The sequence below is a fragment of the Canis lupus genome, chromosome X (assembly GCF_011100685.1).
Source record: "Canis lupus familiaris isolate Mischka breed German Shepherd chromosome X, alternate assembly UU_Cfam_GSD_1.0, whole genome shotgun sequence".
NCBI classification, from domain to species: domain Eukaryota; kingdom Metazoa; phylum Chordata; class Mammalia; order Carnivora; family Canidae; genus Canis; species Canis lupus.
In genome coordinates this window covers 61914771-61930109 of record NC_049260.1, presented here as the reverse complement: position 1 = coordinate 61930109, position 15339 = coordinate 61914771, and the positions used below count along the sequence as shown (strand labels likewise).

The window sequence follows — 15339 nt, the reverse complement described above, 5'->3', positions numbered from 1 at the left end:
CATCTCTAATTTTATATGATTCTATTCTAAACAGTCGGAATGTCAGCTATTTTAAGGACATTGCACAAAACTACCTTTTTGATTTGGAACCGTTTTTATTATATTTTTAATGTATATTAATTTAATATATATTTATAATTTTTTTGAAGTTTTAGCCTTAGATTTCAAATGATACCATGGGAATTACGGGGTAACAGCTTTGGGGTTTTTATTTTCTTTTCACATTTTAACAATGCGGTTTTTTTTTAAATAATAAATTTATTTTTTAATGGTGTTCAATTTGCCAACATACAGAATAACACCCAGTGCTCATCCCGTCAAGTGCCCCCTCAGTGCCCGTCACCCATTCACCCCCAACCCCTGCCCTCCTCCACTTCCACCACCCCTAGTTCATTTCCCAGAGTTAGGAGTCTTTATGTTCTGTCTCCCTTTCTGATATTTCCTACCCATTTCTTCTCCCTTCCCTTCTATTCCCTTTCACTATTATTTATATTCCCCAAATGAATGAGAACATATAATGTTTGTCCTTCTCCAATTGACTTATTTCACTCAGCATAATACCCTCCAGTTCCATCTATGTTGAAGCAAATGGTGGGTATTTGTAATTTCTAATGGCTGAGTAATATTCCATTGTATACATAAACCACATCTTCTTTATCCATTCATCTTTCGATGGACACCGAGGCCGGGACACCTGCACACCGATGTTTATATATTTATAATTTTGTTCAATATATAGAGTTATTACTGAAGAGTTCCCTTGGTTCTTCTAATATACATGCTTTTATTACAAATATCCAAAGAAGCTGAACTATTGCTCTGTAACCTCCCTGAACACAAACTATCAAATATCAGACACCATTTCTTCTATATCATGTGTAAACAACAATCTGAATTCTTCCTAGTAACTTCCACAGACTAAGAACTTGAACTTTATTTCATACTTTAAGAAAAAGAGTAATATTTGCAAATGACGTATCAGATAAAGGGTTAGTTTCCAAGATCTATAAAGAATTTATTAAACTCAACAGCAAAGAAACAAACAATCCAATTATGAAATGGGCAAAAGACATGAACAGAATTTTCACAGAGGAAGACATAGACATGGCCAACACGCACATGAGAAAATGCTCCACATCACTGGCCACCAGGGAAATACAAATCAAAACCACAATGAGATACCACCTCACACTCGTGAGAATGGTGAAAATTAACAAGACAGGAAACAACAAATGTTGGAGAGGATGTGGAGAAAGGGGAACCCTCTTGCCCTGTTGGTGGGAATGTGAACTGGCGCAGCCACTCTGGAAAACTGTGTGGAGGTTCCGCAAAGAGTTAAAAATAGATCTGCCCAGCAATTGCACTGCTGGGGATTTACCCCAAAGATTCAGATGCAATGAAACGCCCGGGCACCTGTACTCCGATGTTTATAGCAGTAATGTCCACAATAGACAAACTGTGGAAGGAGCCTCGGTGTCCATCAAAAGATGAATGGATAAAGAAGATGTGGTTTATGTATACAATGGAATATTACTCAGCCATTAGAAACGACAAATACCCACTATTTGCTTCGACATGGAGGGACCTGGAGGGTATTATGCTGAGTGAAATAAGTCAATCGGAAAAGGACAAACATTATATGGTCTCATTCATTTGGGGAATATAAAAATTAGTGAAAGGGAATAAAGGGAAAGAGAAAAAATGAGTGAAAATATCAGTGAGGGTGACAAAACATGAGAGACACCTAACTATGGGAAATGAACAAGAGGTAGTGCAAGGGGAAGTGGGCAGGGGGTTGGGGTGACTGGGTGATGGGCAATGAGGGGGGCACTTGGCAGGATGAGCACTGGGTGTTATGGTATATGTTGGCAAATTGAACTCCAATAAAAAAATTAAAACATATATCTCGTAAAAAAAGAAGAGCAATAATTTAATGAAACATATTTTATAGTTAATTTATACCAAATTCAAAATCCATTTTGTTTATACAAAAATTTATCTTTAAATCACATGCAGTTAACCAGTCTGAACAGGAACCAACACTATCAATTTCTAAAATTAATGATTCAAACTATCAAAATATTGTCCAAATCCACTTGAGTCAAAATAGCATTTCTTTTGGTTCAAATGCCTAAATTGGGTTCTTTTTCACTTTTCTATTAGAATTGTATGATATTTGATCTCCCATCCAATAAGATATAAGTTTAAAACTTATTCAAAGGGCCAAATATAAAAGAACACATCTTTCCATACTATAAACCTTAATTTTATTCACAACTTATAAATTGTCACATTATTAATCGCTCATTGAGTTATTTAGCAATAATAAGGCCTTATTGTAGCATCATTGCTATTGTGTAATGTTAAGTGCAATGTAAAAAATAAATAGTCTCACTATATAGGCAGTACAGTAAAAGCTGTACTTTTGTGTTTGTTAATGTGTAAGATAGTGTAATGATGCCATAAACATCAACCAGTAAACAAGGGATAACTGATTTCTCAGTCTCACTCATCTGGTTCTGGAACTTGTAAAACTATTTTAGTATCACACAGCTCTAAACTACCTTTTAAAGAGTAACTCTTTAACTCTACTACTTTGGATAAAGTTAACTAGGAAAATGTTACTAAGATATTATCATTGATATGCTCTTTTGATTGTTAGCACTTCCAGTTAGTGAATATATGCCATGGAATAAACAAGAAATACATTACTTAACTTTATAAACACTAGAGTTTCATAGTCTCCCAATTAGGATTTAAAGTGGGGTTACTGCCTATATCAACACAGGCATAGTCCTGTAATGTAAATATGTATTAATCTTTATTCCATCTCTTTGATCATGTCATACTACCTATCTGGAATTGCTCTCCTTTTGCCTGTGATCTATCCTAAGCTTTTAAGTCTGATGTCTTTCCTGAAACCTTGAGCATTCTAGTCAACACTGGTATTTTCTATGTCAAGCCAGTGATGCAAAGTTAACACTTACTGTTTTCTAATTGCTTAATATATGATGGTTTGATTTCTATAACGGAGTTATAACTTCCTCGAGGACACATTCATGTCTTACATTACTTTTTCACCCACAGTTGTGGGAAAATAGAAGGTATCTAAAAATGTTCATTCATTAATTAGATTCAACAAAAATATCCCCTGTCATGACATTAGCACAAAGACATTAGGATAACCCTCCTGTAATAACAAAATTCCAAGGGTAAGTGAAATCACAAGTCTGCTTCATGAAGAAAAGGAAGCTATTGGTTTCATAAAATCTGTGTCTCCTCTGTGAAGTTTGTGATCTCAACTTGTCCTATGATTACATGCTTAAAGATACTCCTTTGACTATTCCATTTTAGAGAAGGCCAATATTTAAAAGTTCTTACTAAATCTCTATCACTAAAATGCTTCATATACAGTTAAAAAATAATAAACCAGAACTTGCTCCCTGTAACACCTAACTACATGGTATTTTGGCATGGTCTTCATTTTTAGCCATTCACAATGAAAATCATCTTTTATTGTGGGGGTAGATATCTTTTATCTTGAAAGGTATTCTAAGGATATTCCCATATATGTTATTTCATAACTTTAAAATTATAGGACCATCATTCAACTAACTTATACCATTAGATCTTATACCATTTATAAAGATATCAGAGTTATAAAATCAGGAACAACTCTGCTAGCACCAAAATTAGTTAATTTTTATCATTATCAGACCAAAAACACCTGAGGTTCATAAGAGAGTATTTTCCATTGCTGATTCTGTTGGAAGCTAATTCATGCTCAGTTACTGACTGGAATTAAAATAATCTAATATGTTTAAATATAAATAATCTACTAATTGTATTGAACAGTCAGTTCTCAACTTCAGATGTATTCATTTAGAGAGAAATTAACAGGCATTCCTGCCTACTGAAAATAAACTAAGAGTCTCTTTTTCTTCTCTTTTCAGCTAATTAATCTGTTCCAAATCTCTTACTCCTCAAGTATTTGCATATACCTCCCAATCATGAAAATGTAACTAGATATAAAAACAAGAAGCTCTATGAATACAAGAAATTGCTCTAATTTAAAAAGTAATAATAAAACTTCATCAACAATAAAGATGTACTAAGTTTCAATTATATGCAAGGAAATTAGTTGGTTCCAGGGGTCAGAAGTCATATAAGGAATAAGATGACCTGGTCCTAAAAATGCTTCCAAGCTAATTGCAGAGATAAGGCATATAAATAAAAAGATAATAACAATTTATATAGTAACCAAAGTTGTTTACCACAGTGATTACTATAGTGGTTGTACCACTTGAATTATTTGACACCAAATTTCTAAATGGCACCTTTTTAGAGGTTGATAGGCTCCTAGCAAATATTAAGAAACATGAGGTATTAGAACATTTATACACTCATGCACCTGGCATGGCCCCTCTTTGCATAATATGGCATTTTTATTTTATTTTAATTTTTTAAAGATTTTATTTATTTATTCACAAGAAGCAAAGAGAGAGAGGGGACACAGGCAGAGGGAGAAGCAGGCTTCCCGAGGGAAGCCAGATGGGGAACTCTATCCCAGGATCCCAGGATCACAACCTGAGTGGAAGGCAGATGCTCAACTGCTGAGCCTCTCAGGCATCCCAACATGACACTTTGAATTAAAGCTTTACCTTAACTGAACTGTATCCTATCCTAGTAACCTTTCTGAAAATACACATAGAAATCTAGGTTGAGCTTGAGATTCCTTGGTTAAGCATGACTTTAAAAGTATCCAAAAGTATTGGTACCAAGGATGAATATGAAAATTAGTAAGAAAAAAATTAGGGAAAGGCTAATAAGAAAGGAGAAAGGAACACTAACAAAGAACCACTACTAGTGTAAATAAAAAGAATATAAAAGAATAATATAATAGAAAATATATTTATCAAATATATGTAAATAATCTTTCTTTCCCTCCCTCTATCCAAAGTTGAATAACTGCTTAAAACCGTATTTTATTAAAACTATACTTTATTAATGTAATTGACAAAGGGAATTTTCAAGATGAGCCTTTCTACCCTGTTCATAAATATATCTTTAAATGATGAGTTATCTGTAGGGTGAAATAAAAAATGAAAGGCTTAATTCACACTCACTTGATGTATGGTCTTTAGCAAGTTCCAATACCTGTCTTTTTTTCTTCCAATTCATATATTTGTGCCTTTCTAAACTTTGTATCTTACCTCCAGTTAGGGAAACTTCACTTAGATAGACATGGAATGTTGGATGATTTCTTTTTACAAAGAATTAAATCTTAAAAAAAATAGAAATAATCATTAAATTTTATGTAGTCTGGATCACTGCGTAGGTTTCATTAAGCTTCAGTTAGGACCTGACTTAGAAAGAGGTCAACTGAATTTAGTTACCATATAAATTCACTGTTTTGATTTCAGAAAACTGAGTTACATATGGTCTGGAATAATTTGTGAAATGAGATGTTAAGCCTTTTTTTGGCCGAATATGGAATTTGAGACTTGTTGTGGTGAAAGTGATAATCTCAATGAAAAGTTCTATGAAAAATCTAATAAATACCATTTGAATTAGCTCCTCTCAAGAATTTCCATAGGACTAACTTCTCATTGTTCTACATTTTTTTCATTAAATCTTATTTTTTTACATTCTTATCAGAATTTGCCTTTTAATTGACTGTCTCTTTTATTCTAGTTTTATGATAGATCAAGTGATTATATATATCTCCCCTCTATATCTTCACATGCTTTACTCAATACGCATTTTAGGAAAGCATAATATATATGGATACGTTAACTTTAAGTATACCTCAGCAACAACTGATCGACAATGGCCTTTAAAATTGTGAGGTTCAGAGAAGAGGAAAGCATATGACAAACCTTCTAGACCAGGGTTATGCAAATCAAACAGGCAATGAACCTGATATACTCACACTTGGTATACTTTTGTCTGGTACATTGATCTTGTCCTGTAGATAGTCTTTCCTTTTGACTGAATTAAGAGCATAATGAAAGCTATTCTGGATTCATCCATCCAGCTCAGTATCCTGTTTCTGATGATATCACTTGTGCAGTTCTGAGCATACAGTAGGCAATCAATATTTCATTGAACTTTTCTTGAAATAAGTAGGCATATCTGACTTCTAAACTATCCTAAATAAAAGCCATAAATTCCTCCATTAAATGCATATAAATTTAACTCCTTTTTGAATCTTCATTTTCAGTATACAAAACCTTTTTAACATATAAAATGGTACTTTTTCATTTATCTTAATATCTTAATATAGCTATTTCTACCCTATGTCCCAGTAATTCTACTTCCAGCATATACCTTAGAGAACTCTTGCAAATGTGTAGAGTGTTATACATTTAGTACTGCAGCATTTCTTTAATTGGAAAAGAAAATAAAAGCCACCTATAAACGGCCATGAAGAGGGGATGGATAAATGAGCCATATTTATATGATAAATTATTATATATACAAATGTAGAAACAACATGGGTAGATCTCAAAAGTAATACTGAGTAAAAGCTATGGAACCTAGATATATATTAAGTGTAATAATGATATAAATTTAAAAACATGTATAAAATATTGTATATTTTCCATGAATGCATATTTCTTCATGGAAAAGGATACACATAATACTAAGTAGCTGTTTCCAGAAGGGAGAATAGAATAAGACTAGTGAGTGTAGTCAAAGGAGACTTCAACTTCACTATATTGTTTTATTTATTTTATTTTAAAAAGAACTGGAAACAGGTGTGACACAATGTTGACTGTTGTCCTGTTGTCGGGGTACCAGGGTGGTGTAATCTATTAAGTATTCAACTCTTGGTTTTGGCTCAGGTCCTGATCTCAGGGTCCTAAGATCTGTTAGGCTCCATGCTCAGTGAGGAGTCTGTCTTCCTCCCTTTGCTCCTCCTCCCCGTCTCTCAAAAATAAATAAATCCTTAAAAAAATTTCACTGCTGTCAATTCTTGGAGGTAGAAACATGGATGTTTAATATATTATTTTTATATCTTCTATATTTTAAAGTTTCTCATAAAAATAAATTTTCTTAGAAAGCTACAAAGTGACTCATTTAATATTGAGAGCATATACTACAAGCTTATTAAAAACAAGCAAACAAAAGAATACTTCCCTCTATCATTGAGTAGGCTGAGTTGTGGGAAGGTTACCTTCTCTTAGTTGCTCAAGACCTCAGGAACAGGGGTGCCTGGGTGGCTGAGCCAGTTAAGCATCTGCCTTTGGCTTGGGTCATGATCTCAGAGTTCTGGGATCGAGCCCTACATCGGGCTCCCTGCTCATTGTGGAACCTGCCCTTTCCTCTCCCTCTGCTGCTCCCCCTGCTTGTGTGCTCTCTCTCTCTTTCTCTCTCTCTCTCTCTGCCAAATAAATAAACAAAATCTTTTAAAAAATCCTAGGAACAAAATCATATTTACTCTACCTATACACTCCACGATTTTATGCAGATTCAATCAAGCCATTCTTTCTATACAGAAGAATATTAAATATTCTAATAGTATTAAATAGTCTAGTCTGCTCAAAGCCCTTCTGGCACTTTTTGAAACTTCTTCTCTGGCCCCTGTCTTGACATTAATTATTTCTCAAGAAGTGGTGAGCAGAAATGCCACAATTTTTCAAGCACCAAGGTACCATGGTTTTATATCAATATGATTTTCTCTTTTGTTTCAAATACCTTTCTTGATGTTTACATATTTGTTAAGGGTTTTTTGGCTGTAGAATACATTACTAAGCTATCATTTCTGAGAGGCTCTAAGTATTCTAACATTCAAGATAATCTCATTTAATCCTTATCATAAACCTAAGAAATAGATATTATTACCCCTGTTTTTGTGAGTGAGGAAATTGAAATACAAAGAGATTACATAACTTGCCCTTGATAATCACATATTAAATATAGGAACCAGAAATTCAAACCTAGCTCTGTATGACGCTAAATGTCTTGTTCTTTCCAATGGCCTGAAGCAAAAAAATTTATAATGACTTCAAGATACCTTTCCTGGATTCAATTTTACCAATTTCAGTATACCAGTTGAAAACCTAGACATGCTATCATTGCACTGCATTTGCTATGGCTATTCCTAAAAAAGAATAAGCTGAAAGATATTTTGTTGTACATCTGTCAATTTAATATAAAGGCAACACTAGATGATTCTAGACATAGAGTAGTGGTTCGTAAATGGAAGTGATTTTATCTTTCAGAGAATATTTGACAATCTCCGGAGATATTTTTGGTTGTTAAAACTTTGGAAGTGGTAGAAAGCTACTGTATATATAGAGGTGTATATAGAGGGCAGGGATACTGCTAAATGTCCTACAATGTACAGGACAATCCTCCAAAACAAATAAATGATCAGCTCAAAATGTCTACAGTATTAGTTGAAAAATCCTGACACAGAGGGAATAATTGTGGACCACATTATAGCTAATTTTAGGGAAAAATAATATTTGAAAATAACAAAATATATGTTAATTGTACTGGAATTAAAATAAGAGCCTTAATAGAATGTGTGTACTAAAATATAGAGAATTCAAAAAAAATAAAAAAAATAAAATATAGAGAATTCAAATATTTAAAAAGCTTGCTAACTCTGTTCGAACCAGTTACCAGATAAATTTCTAAAATCATGAAAATGACTTTGACAGAATTTTGACTTGAGATTCCACAGTCTATGATGAGAAAGTAATAGTAAATAAAAGCAGTATTTAGAACTAAGTGTGTAGGTGCTGTAGCCATGAAAATGGGATACAGGAGTACAGAGTAGTACACTTTTAAAAGAGCAAGTGTTTTGTTTGTTTTTTACCTTGTCTTCACCTGTCCTTCTGATAAAAGTCTCTTATCTTTGTTCTTTCTTCTCTTAAAGACTTTTCTTCAAATAGCTCCTAGACGGTAAAATAATAGATATAAGGAAACGTTTTATTAAAAATGAGTTTCTATATGAGCACCTACACCTATATTAAAGAAATTCTGAATCATACAACTCTCAAAACTAATTTGGAATCATCCCAAAGTGGGAAAGTATCTCTAATAATAGCAAATGCTTTATTCTTTCTCACCATCTCACCTTCTAAGAATCAATCAACTCATTTAATAACAAGATATAGTTGCATTGATTATTCAAGTTTTACAAAGGTTTTCTGGCAAAGGCAAATTTTAAAGCCTTGAGTGCTCTGTTAAAAATCAACGTAGTCTAGAGAAATTCTCTTTCTGATAATTATGTATTACAATCACTAAATATCACCATTTATTATTAAAATAACAATGAAATCCTAAAAATGGTCACTTATAAAAATGATAAATATGCAGATGTATTTTTCCTAAGACTTTTTTCTATTCAGTTGAATCTTATATTCAACTTATCTTGTCTCCTTGTGCTCCTCCCCCACTTGCTAATTATAAACTGGATATTTTTCATATCATCTACTGCAGCCACTCAAACCCATTCTTCTTGTCTTTAAACTTCTATTCCTGCTTCATCTTCTATTTGCCTTAGCTAATAGAGTTTTACCTCTTTTATTTTTATTTTTTTTTAAACTTTTATTTATTTATGATAGGCACACAGTGAGAGAGAGAGAGAGGCAGAGACACAGGCAGAGGGAGAAGCAGGCTCCATGCACCGGGAGCCCGACGTGGGATTTGATCCCGGGTCTCCAGGACCGCGCCCTGGGCCAAAGGCAGGCGCCAAACCGCTGCGCCACCCAGGGATCCCGTTTTACCTCTTTTATAGCTCTCATCTTTGTCCTGTCACTTGAACAGTTCTAGGCTAGGAAATTCTGCAAATTAAAACCACAGAAAAATGAAACCAGCTAGGTGTTTGTTGCCTGCTAGGGAAAAACTTTTCCCATTATGAGCAAGAAAGACCCTACAAAGAAACAAAACAGAGGATCATAGGGAAAGGAATGGAAAAATAAAATAAGATGAAATCAGAGAGGAAGACAAATACTAAGAGACTCTTAACTGTAGGAAACAGAGTGAAGGTTGCTGGAGGGGAAGTGGAGGGGGGATGGTGTAACTGGATGATGGGCATTAAGGAGACTAAGTGATGTAATGAGCACTGGGTCTTATATGCAATGGATGAATAACTGAAATCTACATTTGAAATTAATGACTATGGTAAATAATTTAATTATATAAGTTTAAAAAAGATCCTATGATATGGATGGAGCTAGAGAGTATTACGATAAGCAAACTAAGTCAATCAATCAGAGAAAGACAAATAACATATGATTTCACTCATAGGTAGAATTTAAAAAACAAAACAAATGATCATGGGATGAAAAAAGAGAAAGGCAAACCAAGAAATAGGCCCTTAATATAGAGAAAAAAACTGATGGTTACCAGAGGCTACCAGAGGCTACCTGATGGCTACCTCAGATTAGAAGCATTTTGTAAACTGTGAAGGGTGTGTGGGGAGATGGGTTAAATAAGTGATGGGGATTAGAGAGTGCACTTGTGATGAGCACCAGGTGTTGTATGTTAAGTGTTGAACCACTAAATTGTCCACTCAAAACTGATATTACACTGTATGTTAACTGGAATTTAAATAAAAACTTAAAAAGTAAGAAAGACCCTTAGTTTCTACCTCTCTAGGGATTCTAGAAAACTGAATCTTCTGGAATCCCTGGGTGGTGCAGCGGTTTGGCGCCTGCCTTTGGCCCAGGGTGCGATCCTGGAGACCCAGGATCGAATCCCACGTCGGGCTCCCGGTGCATGGAGCCTGCTTCTCCCTCTGCCTGTGTCTCTGCCTCTCTCTCTCTCTCTCTCTCTCTCTGTGACTATCATAAATAAATAAAAATTAAAAAAAAGAAAACTGAATCTTCTTAAACTATAGAAAGAAGGAAGCAGAAGTAGTCTAATGAGTCCTCCTTGTCAATCTGCTATAAGCATTCAAAAGTATTGGATTACAAGTCAATGAGTCCTGAATTGAATACTGACTCCATTTACTCAAACTTCGCTTGGGCAGGGACACATGGCTGGCTCAATTAGTTCAGCATTTGACTTTTAATCTTGGGGCTGTGAGTTCAACCCCCATTTGGGTATAGAGCTTACTTAAAACTTGCTTGGGCAAATTATATGATCTCTCTGAGTCTTTTTTTTAATTAGTAAAAAGAGGATGATAATGCCTTTTCAGGTTGCCTCAGATTAGAAGCATTTTGTAAAGTATGAAGTTCCATCCAAATTGAGCTACTAGACAATATAGTATATTAACCTATATTAAGTTATTCATTTCAATTACACAAACAGAGACAAAATATAGACTTCTGGGACCAATTCCAAGTTTATTCTATCAGAATCTATAGAGGGGAGTCCCAATCATCTGTATTTTTAACAAGAACACCAAAGTTTGATTAAGACTACACACACTATGCCATTCTAATTTCTGGTGTCCTTTCTCTTACTTCAATGAAAGTTTAATTATATGTACCATTTAATTTTCTGATCATCTTGAAATCATTTGGTAAAATGTAAGAAAAATGCCATGTTGTCAAAAAACAACTGAAATCAAATCTTAAAAATTATATAATTTAGACTTTAACAGATATTTTTAAATAAATATTTTAAAATGTAAAAAGCAAAGCTTGTTTTTTATAACACAGTAGATTGTAAAATATTTACAGAACTAAGAATGATTAAACATGAAAATAATTCAATTTACTGAAGGAATTATTATGATTTCCCACATTAGCTTTATTTGAATAATGTCAAATTTTAATACATTCAATAATGCTGAGTTAACTTAAGATACTGTATTGGTTCTTCAAATCTACATTATCTTAGTGAAAATTCTCAGATATTTTAAAACACATCTTTCTAAGTATCTATAATTGAAATTTTCCACATCTGGGTTTATCAACTGATAAACTGATGCTACTTCTGTTAAATCTTCATACTTAGAGTTAACTAAGTTCCAAAAGAACAATTTGGGAGGTCCTATACATGTTATTTTTATCATTAAAATAACAATTTGGGAGGTCCAAATTAAAATAACAATCATTAAAATAACAAGTGGGAGGTCCTATACATGTTATTTTTATAATTAGCCCTTTTCAAAGGCTGAAAGGAGCAAAAGGTAGCTGCCTATTTAGGTGAGACAGGGTTAGAGGTATTACTAAATCTGGAAGAGTGGAAGAAACAAAGCCATGATCTAAGATAACCCAAAACAATAAGAAATATAAATACAATAAACAATAAATGAATAATAGTTCCTTGGGGGAGAGAGTAAAATGATATTGGTAAAGAATAAATCTAACTTTAAGGGATCCCTGGGTGGAGCAGCGGTTTAGCGCCTGCCTTTGGCCCAGGGCGCGATCCTGGAGACCCAGGATCAAATCCCGCGTGGGGCTCCTGGTGCATGGAGCCTGCTTCTCCCTCTGCCTGTGTCTCTGCCTCTCTCTCTCTGTGTGTGTGTGTGTGTGTGTGTGTGAGACTATCATAAATTTAAAAAAATAATAAAATAAATAAATCTAGCTTTAAAATGCTTAACATTAACTATAACTATAATAGAATAAACATTTCCAGAATTCATCATAATGTTTAAGAGACTTAAGTTATTGATTTTAATTAACTGTTTAGAATATGTGTTAATATAACACTGGTATATTCTTACAGGCTATATTAACCTGGAAACAACACAAATATTAATCATTAGGACAATGAATGAAAATTAACAAAATGTTCATACAGTGGAATACAACAGTGAAAAAGAATGAACTACAGTTATAAGCAATAATGCAGGCAGACAAGGAACATTATGAGTTACAAAAGCATGTCAAAGAAGAAAAAACACTGATTTATGCAGAGTTTAGAAATATACAACAGTAAATAATACTGTTTAGGAATTCAAATACTATGATAAAACTGTAAATTAAATCAGGGAAATTATATATAAATTTGAGACAGCAGTTGCCTCTAAGGAGGGAAGGAAAGAAATGTGATTAGGGAAAGGGTACACAAGGGAATTTAAAAGGAATGGTACTTTTCTTAAATTAGGTCATATGGATTTCCTGTATTGCTTTTTATTCTGTACTCCTGTTTTACAAATATTTTATAGGTATTCAATTATTAATAAAAACAATTAAAAGTTGATGACTTTCCTTTGAGTACTTTTTTATAATAAAAGCAGCTTATGATTTTAATATCTTTTAATTCCTTGTTTCAACAGCAGCAATAATATACATATACTTCAAATATTTCTATTACTGTGCCTAAGATTAAAAAATAAATTCTAAATCTAACTTTAAAAGATAAGATGCCCAAGATAAAAACATGAGGGCAATTTTTGGAGTCAATATTAGTTCACAACTCATATAAATAACAATTTCTGAATCTTCTAAGTAGTTTGTCAATCAAAGATATAGGTTATGCATTTTATTTCCTAGCATGGACAATAACAAACTTCCTAACTGAACAAATATTTTTAGATCTTAATTCTACTAAAAACCCTGTTCTATCCTAAAGATCCCTATCTTAAGAAGTTCAACAATATGCAAAACAATTTAAAAAACAGTTCAAAAAAGGCTTAATTTATAGGTTACCGATATATAACTAGAAATAACATAAGACATGGAAATTCTTAAGTTTTAGCGGATTGTTCTAGTCTATATGTGGATTTATTGAAGGCACTTTGTTAATACATATTAAGCATCTAAGGAAGAACTTCTAAAAATATTTTTCACTTTCACACCAAAAAAAAATTCTCAGTGAAATACAATTATCTATTGTGGAAAGTGATGAAACAATCATTACATGTGCCAAGTTTTTTCTGTCTCTATAAAGGTAAATCTTGCATCTGAAACATATATAGCAAGATTAAAAAAATAAATATAATCTTTATACAGTTCCGTTTATGTAAAGTCTTTTCTATCGTACTCTCCCTGAGCTTTTAGGGGAAAAATAAAAGGTTTTCCAGGATCAAGGGCTCATAATTAGTTAACAGCCTGAAGCCTACCAAACGTCATTAACACAAAAGTCTAAAACAGTACCTTTTTTTTAGAACCATTTTGGTGCAACAGGAAACAATCCTGAAGATAAAAAGGCCATTATATATTCATTATTTCCCCCACATATTGAAACTTTAAAGATGAGAAAAAACTTAAAGCCAAATATAAAATTCCTCAGCAAGAGCATAATTACTCTATTTTTTTTCCAAAGCATTTCTTGGAATTTCCAAGTGTTGAATTAAATGCAGTGATTTCATCAAAGATCCCCCTTCTTTCCACAAATCTAGAGATGGTGTCTAATAAATTTCCTTGGATATCTTGGTGTTACATAAAAGGCACCAAGTGTTTCAATAAACCCTCCCGTCAATTATAATTTGGAGCGATTTTATGGTAATTTTCGTATTTTACCCATCCACTCCAAAAAATAATAATTTATTACAACTTCGTATTTCACAACAACTTCGCCTCTTAAACCTGGGCTTACTCTTTTGTCTTCCCCTTCTAACTTAAAACTTTAAAGATCATGACCTTTTTAAAAACTTAAACTGAACCTCGCAACTGAAAATTCCCACCCCCGCTAACCCTGAAGGTTCTCATTTCATAGGGTTATATATATGTTTAAAGTACTGTAGAAACCCTATACCTTTTCCTTCATCCGTAAGACAAACTCTGAGAACAGAAGGAGAGGCCAAGGATAGTGTGAAATCTGAGGAAAGAGTTTGGGGCGGAAGTTTAAGAAGAGCTCAGAGTACGACAAAAGAACTAGGCGGTTAGCAGAGTGACGAAAACCGTTAGGCGCTGGCTTAAAGACACTAGGGGGAGGGGCATAACCCCTAGAGCCCGCCAACGCCCCCAGGCGACTACTGCCCACCCTAACAGCTACTCCGAGCAGCAGCCATTTTGGCGTTACACCAGCCCCGCCCCTCGGTCGTAGGCGGCTCCACCCCCGGCCAACTGTGAGCGGAAACAGGAAGTGGGATTGTAAACCTATAGGAGCGAGGCAGGCAGCTAGTCAGAAATAGGGCGGTACTCTGAGTACCCTATCAAGTTCGTGCTATTGCTCTGGGCTGTCGCCTCACCAAAAAAGTTGTGGGACCACGTTGAATATGGAGAGTATCCTTTCCCGTCTGAAAAGCTGCTGCTGGAGTTTAGGAAAGGGGAGAAGGGCAAAGGCTGGGGCCCTGTGAGGCGCATGTAGGTGACCTTTTAGGTCTAATTATGGGAAGATGAGGGCACTGATGCTGATTGGTAGGTGTCTGTAACTCTGTTGTGGTTTCCTGGTAGCCGCCGCTGCCTGGGAAGTGGGACTGCTTTGGCGAGTGTGGGAGGAGTTGGGGGACTGAGATGATTTTTGAGTGTGAACCCTTGTTCA

The 15339-nt window shown here is 34.2% G+C and overlaps 1 long non-coding RNA gene across 1 annotated transcript; it reads right to left on the bottom strand.

Moving 5' to 3' along the window:
• Window positions 1-5939: 5939 nt before the first annotated feature.
• On the bottom strand, window positions 5940-14889 carry LOC111094831. Its single transcript, XR_005385969.1, has 3 exons — window positions 14611-14889; window positions 8831-8909; window positions 5940-6152 (listed from the first exon to the last, which is right to left on the bottom strand). It is a non-coding gene; the product is annotated as an uncharacterized LOC111094831 (long non-coding RNA).
• Between the last annotated feature and the right edge of the window lie 450 nt (window positions 14890-15339).